The sequence below is a fragment of the Argentina silus genome (assembly GCF_951799395.1).
Source record: "Argentina silus genome assembly, chromosome: 16".
Taxonomy (NCBI): Eukaryota; Metazoa; Chordata; class Actinopteri; order Argentiniformes; family Argentinidae; genus Argentina; species Argentina silus.
Genome location: NC_139670.1, coordinates 11,929,867 through 11,939,866, shown reverse-complemented (window position 1 = coordinate 11,939,866; position 10,000 = coordinate 11,929,867).

Below are 10,000 nucleotides of genomic sequence, written 5' to 3'. Positions count from 1 at the left end.
GTGTCTGCCTCTACAGTATGTGTGTCTGTGTATGTACCTACGTGCCTGTGTGTCTGTGCTCGTCCTCTCACTCCCCCCCCCACCCCCACCCCCCCACCCCCCACCCCCACCCCCCACCCCCCACCCCCCCAGCCTGTCAGATGAGCTGAGTTGTAGCGCGCGGTGGTGGAAAGGCAGCGTGGCTGCGGCTCTATTTGAAGTTGTAATGGTGTCAAAAAGTCAGGGCTGACTGACAGCCGTCAGTCCCACAGGGCCTCATTAAAACAGACCCACTTGACAAGGAAATAATTGAGCGCTGGCGACAACTTGGGGCCCGTTTAGATGTTTTTTTTTTGTTTTTTTTTCTTTCATTATTAGCGCCTGGCTATTATGTTCATTAAGAAATGGCATTAAACAACTTTAAAAGGAGGATGGGAGGGAGGGGGAGAAGATAACGATTTGTTTAGAGCCCCCTTTTTTATTATTTAAACAGGAGCCCCTGTCATGTGATACCTTGGCAGACGCCTGGTATCATCTGCCAGTTCTCTCTCTCCTTTTTTTCTATCTCTTTCTCTCTCCTTGGTTCTTTTACATACCCATCCTTTTCTTTTTTTCTCTACTCTTATATCTCTCCCACTCTCCATCCATTGCTCCCTCTCTCCTCACTTCACCACTTCTCTCCATCCCTCTCCCCCCTTTCTTTCTTTCTTTCTTTCTTTCTTTCCCTCTCTCTTCCCATCTCCTCTCCTTCAGAGCAGCGGGTGCCTTTGGAATATGAAATAGATTATTCATTACCCCCCTTCTCTCTTTGTGACTGATTTGGTTTTCGACGAACGTCTCGCCACGGAGAGAGGATGAAAACTTGTCAAAAATAGGTTATATCTTATTCCAAGGGGCAACAATAGCAGCAGGTACAGACACCTTTTAATATTTAATTAAGCTCTGTGGTAACCCGCCTTAAGTGACTGAAGGTGTGTGAGCTCCATACAGACGGGGAGAGAGAGAAAGCTGCGAGGGGGGGGGGGGGGGGGGGGGGGTGATTAGTAATTTGATGTCTAAAACGATTTCAAAGCTTTCTCCATTCTCTCCGATTTGCGAGAAAAGGCTTGTCTTTGGGTGTCCCTGTCCATGGTAATATGATCATGGTCTGAGCTGGGTGTATCCTTATATCCATGATTGAAGCTTTATATTTTTGTTGTATCGTAGCTGTATCTTCAGTGTTGTTGTGTTAGGATCTCATTTAGATCTTACCTTTGTTAGGTGAGCCCATCTTGGTTATGATTGTCCAGCACTAAGCCAAATACCGTACCCTCGCAACCACAACGGATGTGATATAGGCCTATCCAAGGGGATGCTTGCAATTTTAGAGGAAGTTCTAAAATAGAAAAGGGAGGAATCACAGATGCTACTCAGGCAAGCCAACCTTTTCCGTGTTCCAATACAAAATCCCTGCATTTGTCAGTCGTTTAGACGGACAGGGATTGTGACAAGCGCGTTTGAGCCGCCTTTCCCTCTGAAGGCGGGCCTTAAACGGGATAAACAGCGGGAACGGTGGGATCGCGATGGGAGGGCGGACGTTTTATCTCCCAGAGAGTCAGTCCCCCCCATTCGTTCGTGCCGCGTCCCGCTACGAAAGAGGCCCATGGACCAGCCACCAGGAGAAATCTACAATGACACCGTTTGACAATACGAATGAATCCACCTCTATTTGGGCCGTCGAACACACAAACAGTCACACACAAACATACATACATACATACATCTCTACTCCCCCCACACACACACACACACACACATAGTAAAGGCAGTAAAGACAGAGCTATGTTTCTCTCTTTGTACACACCACCAAGCCAAGTAGAATGGCTTTTTCTTCTCTTATTTTCCCTTTTGCCACCATCAACACTGTTGTTCATTTTAATGGTGTTTCTGCTCACAGGACATGACAATGATGCCATTCTCTTTGGAATCACAGAGCTACAGCCGTGCAGAGATGGCCTCCTCTTGTTTGGATATATTCTGTATGTGTGGTGTGCGTGTGTGAACCCATTGAAGAGATGGAGCTGGGATGGTCAGTGCAATGATGGCGAGTCCTGTTGAGTTCAGCTGGTGTGTGTGTGTGTGTGTGTGTGTGTTCATCGTTTTACGTCCATAATGATCAAGTCGCTTTTTAACCTTATTCTGTAGTTGAACAACTAATTATGCTGCTTTCGCTACTTTTTGTTGGGCTGTTTAGTTTGATGACTTTGTACTCTATGTAGAAGTGAAGAATGCTTGTGTTGTTTAACATTGTCATTAAAGCAGTATTGCATTTCACCAACAAGGATGCTCTGTTATATTTTACTCAAGTCGTCTTTTCCTTCCTTCACCTCTCGTTCATCACCCAAAAAAAGACACTTCAGGAAGGAGAATGTCTGAAGTTTAGATTTCTCCCACAGCTGAACCGCAGTCAGATGCTGTTTGCCTTCCAGTCTTTTTGTCTGATATGAGTGCACATTGCGACTCACCCAGAGAACGACCAACACAGGTGTGCCATGCATGGACACAACATGAACACAAAGACCGGGTCAGCCCCAGACTCAAACAGACAGAACATCTGCACACTTACCCCTCCTCCCCTCTCTCTCTTCCTCCATCTCTCTCTCTCTCTCTCTCTCTCTCTCTCGTCACTGTCTCCCTGTAGAATACTGACATAGCCTTTGAGCTAAAATTAACGCTTTACCACTACAAAGGAATACAGTTGTAACCAGCGTCTCCATTTGCATGATAATGGAGAGTTAATATAATGGACCCAGCAGATGCAGTATTAAGCCTCTGAGTGTTTGCTGCGTACTCTTAACCTCTGGTTTTGTTAACGAACGCTCATAATGTAATGCCGACCTTAATAGCTATAATATGACTGTACTGTTTAATAAGCCAAAGCATGGTGATCATGTTGTAAGCTGCATCATGTTATAGGTCTGCATGTCATTGGTAGGGACTGGGGAATTTGTCACCATCAGGGTAATTATTGGGGGGCAATGCCACCCAAGTAAAATTATTAAGGGGGGCTATACTTGGCGCCTACAGGCTGGAATGCTTGGACCCCGTAATAACAGCTTACAGTAACGTGTCTTTATATGTTTTTGTATTTCTGCTTTTCAGGAATCAAAATGGTACTACTGGTCAACATTGAGCCAGAGTAGAGGCAGACCAAGAGAGAGAAAGGTAAAGAGGTAGAAGGACGAGATGGAGGCATGGAAGGATCAAGCCAGATTGCTTGGAGGCGGCCATGCCCCGACTGACTGTTGAGCTGCTAGTTCCGCGGCTGTACAGTCATTTACTTTGCATATGGTGTCTTACCAGACAAGATTCTAAATTTCCAACTGGGAGGCATCAGTGGAGAAATCACTGTCTTCAAAAGACGGCCTGCCATTCATGTTCTCCGTAGCCGGAGATCTGAGCAAACGGTGATAACCCACGACATCTTTCTAGAAAACGGGGAGTCGATCAGCTTTGATGGAGCACATCCTCCATGACAGGCTACTGAAGAGCTCGCTAATGAACTGGGGGGGGGGCAATCGCTTAGCATGGCAGCATGGAGAAATAGGGGGGGGGGGGGGGTTGGGAGGGTAGGATGGGGGGTGGTGGGGGGGGGGGGTTGAATTGTATCAGTGAGCTGTTCCTACATTAGCATGATGGCCCAAACAGAAACACAAGCTCATAGACGGACGGACGGCTAGACGGATGGAGATGAAGATGGAGGGATGAGAGAGAGAGGGGTGTTTGTTATCATCTCTGTGTTCCTCTTGGAAAAGGGCGACCTCTCCTCCCCTCATTCTCTACATATCCCCCTCCACAATACCGCTGCCTTAGATGGGGGGGGGTGGCGATGGCGGTTAAATATTCATGAGAGGACGTCCAATCCTGGAGCTCATCTGCCGGCCTTTCTACACAGGGCAGGAAGTGGAATTGGATTCTTGTGTGGGTGGGGGGGGGGGCCTGCAAGGTTGGCATGCAGGGTCAATTGAATGGGAAGTTCAAAGGTGACAGTATCTGTATGATGTCCCTTTATATCCCCAAGTTCCCTTCCCTCCCTCATAAGCTGCATCAAACATACAGTAAGGAACATTGGGCTTTATGGCTTTATGTGGATATTGCTCATATTGCCCTGTTGGCAGTAGTTGGCCTCCAACAGTGGGAACATTGATACCAATGCCTTGGACCAAGCTTGATAATGCAAGCCGTTACATATTGTACCTTATTCTACACAAATACATTGATATACATTTCATATACACTTCTGTACACCTCATGAAATATCCTTTCATTAAACACACACACACACACACACACACACACACACACTCTCCCTGTCACCACAAACATCCTCACACACATACATTACACGCACACGTCTATTGAGACATATGGACACGGCAACAAAATGCACAACTTTTGTTCATCTCAAGGACTTCTGACCGCCCAGATGAACTGAGAGGCCATATTGATTTTCCCCTTCCCATGCAGTGACTCTGGGATTACCCATTTTCTCATTCATTTTTAAAGACAACTCGTGAGATTCTTCCCCTTTTCTCTCTCTCTCCCTTTCTCAGTTTTTTTTCTTCTTCCTGAAGAGCGATTGTACCTGCCCTTTCCACAGTAGGATCCATCCTTGACCCTGAGAATTGTAATTCTGCTTTAGATCACAGCTGTTGAATATTAGGCCTTACAAAAGCGGTTAAATAAAATATGTTCAAATCGTCCAATCCCAAAGGCCATGGTAGAAATTCTAATCAGGTGAGAGAAAGGGGAAGGAGTCAGCAGGGATTATGGGTAGGGGGAATCGTCTGAATCTATTGGCCATGTCTGAGGAGTAGAAAGTGAGGATGGAACCTTAATCACGCCAATCAAAGCACAGTTTACAGTTGAGCATGAAAGGGATGGTGGTGGTTAAAGTATGTCTTCAACAGTTGTACAGGTTGTACATGTCCCATTACAACTATCTCATGTATAAAATAAAATAAAAAGACATGCAGGATTTTCTGCTTCGAGGTTGACTCTGTTTTTTTGTTTGTTTGTGTGAACTATTTGAGAGATCCATTCAAAATTGCCACTCAGTTTAGAATGAGCCAACAAACAGCTTTGAAAAATAGCATATCAAGTTTATTAGCAAGCTAGCCAGTCAGTAATGTGAATCTGGTGCTATCAGCTCACAGCAGTACTGTAGCTCACTTGCGGGTCAGTTTAATTGCTAGAATGGCACGAACGTATAAATAGAATGATGGAATAGAATGTATCTGCCCCAAGGGATTAGTCAGGCCCTTAAAAACAACCTGAAACTTTCAATCTGTGCCAGTTTGGATTAAACAACCTGAGACTGAGACAAAGTAGTTTTCTTTTCCAACAGAAAATAGAAATATCTGAATACATAGGCCTACAGTAATGGCCTAGCCCTGTTAAACACTTTGAGATTATTTTTGTAACAAAAATCAATATATAAATAATGGTTATTATCGGAGGGTGGTGTACAAGTTAGAATGCTGTCTAAAATTATCTAACTTGGGATGTTGAATCTACGCTACACACACTCACAGAACATGCTCACCCTCTCTCTCTCTCTCTCTCTCTCTCTATATATATATATATATATATTATCCATGATGTTGGTAAGCTTCACCTTTGGCTGAAGGTCTTCAAAGGGCCAACACCTCCCACCCTGCCATGTCAACCAAACTCTGTGGCTAATAACTGAGTCTCCAGGTATTAAAGCAAGCACTCATTTATGCTAAACAGGCCAATCCTTTTGGCCTATAGGCCTTCAGTTGACCAGTGTGGGTAGGGTCAGAATTTATTAACTGTGCCGTCAGCATGGAATTATGAACAACCATTGCAAATACCCTTACAGAGGGCATTTTTTCATTGTGCTGTATATATATTTATATCCTTAAATATTACCACAAACAAATATTTAAAGGATGTACAAAACACTTTTCTACTCTGTACTGTGACATTTATGAAAAAAATTAATATATATTGGAATATATCAAATTATATTGTATATATTATATAGGCCTAATCTGTTCACTTATAATCATGTCTTTCAAAATTGTCCATAGTAAACAATCTGCACTCTCAATCGCAAGAAGCTTTGGTATTTACGTGTATTGCACAAGCACCAAATCTGAGGTCCAACCACATGTAAAACTGCAGTGGAGTTGGTCTTGTCTGTAGGGAGTGATTGATGACAGCTCAATCCCTGTGTGTGTTCTGAAGACTACAAGATGCTCAATTACACTCTGGGATTAAAATGCTTCATTCACAGACTCCTCCTCGCAAACATACCAGCGACCTTCACAGCAGAACTCCAAACTACAATATTATCAACTAGAGGTTTATCATCGACTGATAACCTCTACAGTAATTCCAGTGCAGTTTATGTTGCAAGTCTCTCTTTTTTCCAATGAGAGATGTAAAAACAGACAGCAAACAAAATGACCAAATATCTGGCTGTTGATTTTTTTTTTCCTGTGGCTTGAAAGGACATTAATCCCATGCCATGTGTGCATCAGATGCTCATGAGGCATTTAAAAACCTATTATTATAATAATAATAATTGTGTACATAGGAGCTTATGAATCATTAATCCCCACTGGTTTCCATCTGGGGTTTTTTAGTTGGGGGAAGAGGAGGGGGGGGGGGTCTCAGAGGGAGTGAGGGGGGCTTGGCTTGGCCATGGATAGATGAAAGCGATGAAAGAGGCAGAAAAGGAGGGACACTGGGAGAAAGAGGTATACAGTGACGCCCTGAGTAGGTGAAATGGTCAATGTCTCTACAGCAGCAATCAAAGATTTAATATTTCTTTTTTGAATGTCTTTATCATTTCTTTTTCACTCAGATGCCAATTAGAACCATTAATAAAGAACATACCGTACCTTCACATTTTCTGAGGTGGCTGAAGGACATGCCTTTAGAAAGAAAATGATCTTGCATCGGGACACATCTCATGCATTTCAATGGTGGATAGAATGGTGAGGTTCATTTGTTGTGGAAAAATGCCTCCTCAAGTGGTTGTAGCATTCTCCAGAAGGCGACAATAGTTCAGTTAGGTAAATGAAGCAAGAAAAAAACGATTTAATGAACTACCCTCAACGGTAAATGCACTTATAACGGTAGATAGTAAATACAACAAAATACTGTATAACTTCTATCCCCAAATAAAAGAAGTGGAATAGCTTGTGAAGGCTTAGAGCCCTTGTTGAAGTTCAACAATCCTGCTGTAGCCTTGAGTTCCATTCAGTTTCTGTCTGTTGGTTAAGAGTAGCTAGAGGCATTGGTATAAGTATGCATTAGTTCTCATTGTGTTTGAATTGTATCTCTGATATCATGTCCACCTCATACACACAACCCTACACACACACACACACACACACACACACACACACAAACTTCCACTATCATCACCATTAACCTCCACTCCACTCATCCATTGCCAATTGGGAAAGCTATAGCCTTAGCCACATATTCTTATCCAGGTAGGTCATGGAAAGGTATTGTGATTAATGTTAATAACTTTTGAATGATCTGGATGCATTTACTTTCTGTAAAAAGGGCAATCTGGGATTCAAACAAAAAAGAAGCACTCTACTTTTTTTAAGAAAATAAACAGCTGAGGGGAGGTGCTGGAGAAAGGTAACCACTCTCACATTCATAGACAAAGCTATGGATGCAAGGACTGACCATCCATGAAATCAAAATTATAGTTTTAACCATGTTCTGAAGCTATACAGTGTTTGTTTACAATTACATTGTTTACAAACAATGGAGTAAAACAACTTTATATGTTGGGTTCTGATGGGGTAAGATAGTTTAACTAAGGTTCATTATATACAGTATTTGTTATATGCAGTGAGTATCCCTGGTGAAGATATTTGAGGATTAAATAATGTTTTAATGTAAATTATTCCTACATAATGATGTGTTTGGGGGGGTGGGGTGGGGGGGTTCAAGTTTCAGGAACAAGTTTCAGGGGCCCAGATGTAAACTGTGTACTTGGGGTGTATGGAGGGACTCAATAGCCTTGCAATACTAGTCTGAATAGATGTACTTGCATCGTGGATACAGAGAAAGGAGTGCTGTGGTAGCCCATGCTTAACTGAGGGGTCTCTTGCACATACACACACACACACACACACACACACGCAAACCTGCACACACACTTTACTGACTCAGCATTTTTCTATAGCCAGTGTGAAGACAGCAAGTGAGAAATGCAGTAACGGTCTGGTTTCTTTGAGGACATATTCTACAATCGAGCATCGCTCAAATCCTGTATCACTTAAATATTCATGTCGACTGTATGAAATCATCTGTCATCCACACAGTAGGAGAATTAAAACCTTAGATAATCACGATTCCACCCACAAAGGAGTGGAAAGATTATATATTAAAATGTCAGAATAGTATAGTCATATTTGGAAATGTCATTTTATGTATTAACTACAGTATAGAGGGAAAATTATCATTTAAAATATCAAGTATATAGTTTAAAAACAATACATTTATATTTAAAAGACCTTCTTGAAAAGAACATTTCTCAGTCAGTAGTAGAGTTTTCAAAGGGTTCCCTGTCCTGCAGAGTGGAGAAAGTAGTCAGTGCTTTTTGATGGTGTAGCTAGTTAACATCGGGTATTTCGGTGACGGTCACATGTGTTGGCAATACAGAGGATGCAGGTTGGAGACGGGTTCGAGAGGGCGAGGAAGCAATGCTGTTTGTGGCAATGTGATGCCTGTTACAATTGGGTAGAGAAATGAATAGACGTAAGAATGAAGAGACAGACAGAATAGAAGGAGGACCAACAGAGGCAAGCAATTGGAGCAGTTGTACAGTATATGTTGCTGTAACATCAATGATTGCATATTTGATTTTCAGGAATCTCTTGTGTTTTTAGATCAAATAGGATATTACAGAGCTGGTATCATATGCACATGTTGGTACTCAGTCAGATGGGGACTGATGAAACCATCCGGACTGTCTCCTTCCCCGAAAAACTACTACTTTAGCTGTAGCTCCGAGAGAATGCTGGGAGGCGAGGTCAGGGGATCATCCGTCAGAGATTCCTTGTTGACGGATGACACTCTGTGCAACGCGTCGCCCAATCCACTTTAGCCCTAACTGCAGAAAAAGCCTTCGCTGCAAGGAAATAAATAAATAAACAGGGACATCAAAGGGATTTTCAAAAAGAAAAACAAAGCCAGCACACGTTAGTTTACAAACACACACACACACACACATGCACACACACACACATATACCATTTATTCACACACATGTGGCGTGAAAGAAAGAGAGAGATTGAGCAAGAGAAAGAAAGAAAAAAAAGAACACAAAGGGCTGAAAACGTACACGTAGTTTACTCTCCAATGACACCCGCCTTGAAGAAAATCCAGACAAAACAAAATAAAGTGGCGAGAATTGGTATGTTTGATTCAATATTCAGTTTGAGCAGTTCGAAAATGTAAAAAAGGGCTAAAGCAGACGGTTGCCATGTTCTCTTTTTCATGAGACGTTAAACTACATACAACGGTCTTCATCCCCAATCCACACATTTCATCTTTGAGGAGGTCAACAAAGAACAGGAAAAAGCTACCAGTCTCCATTTTTGCCAGGACTCCGAAAATATCTTAACCCTGGTCCTCATTGGTTCACCAAATTGAAACCATCTGCTCAAACGCAATCAAGCACAATAGCAGCATTCAGAAAAGGTGTGAGTTATTTTATTACTCAGAATATTGGCAGAATATAGCTGAATAGATTGGACCAAAATATCCTGCTTTCTAAACAAAGATGTTCCCAGCACTGGTTTGAATCAACCAATTTCAGTTGATTTGATATGCATTTTGGAGGATGTGAATTACTGCTTTTGTAACTGATAACTGGGTAGTTTCATTTCAATTGGACACATGTGTGTCTGTCTATCTTTCTGTGTCGGTCCATCAATCCACAATGTACTACAGTATGTCATCATTGTGGGGGACTATACTG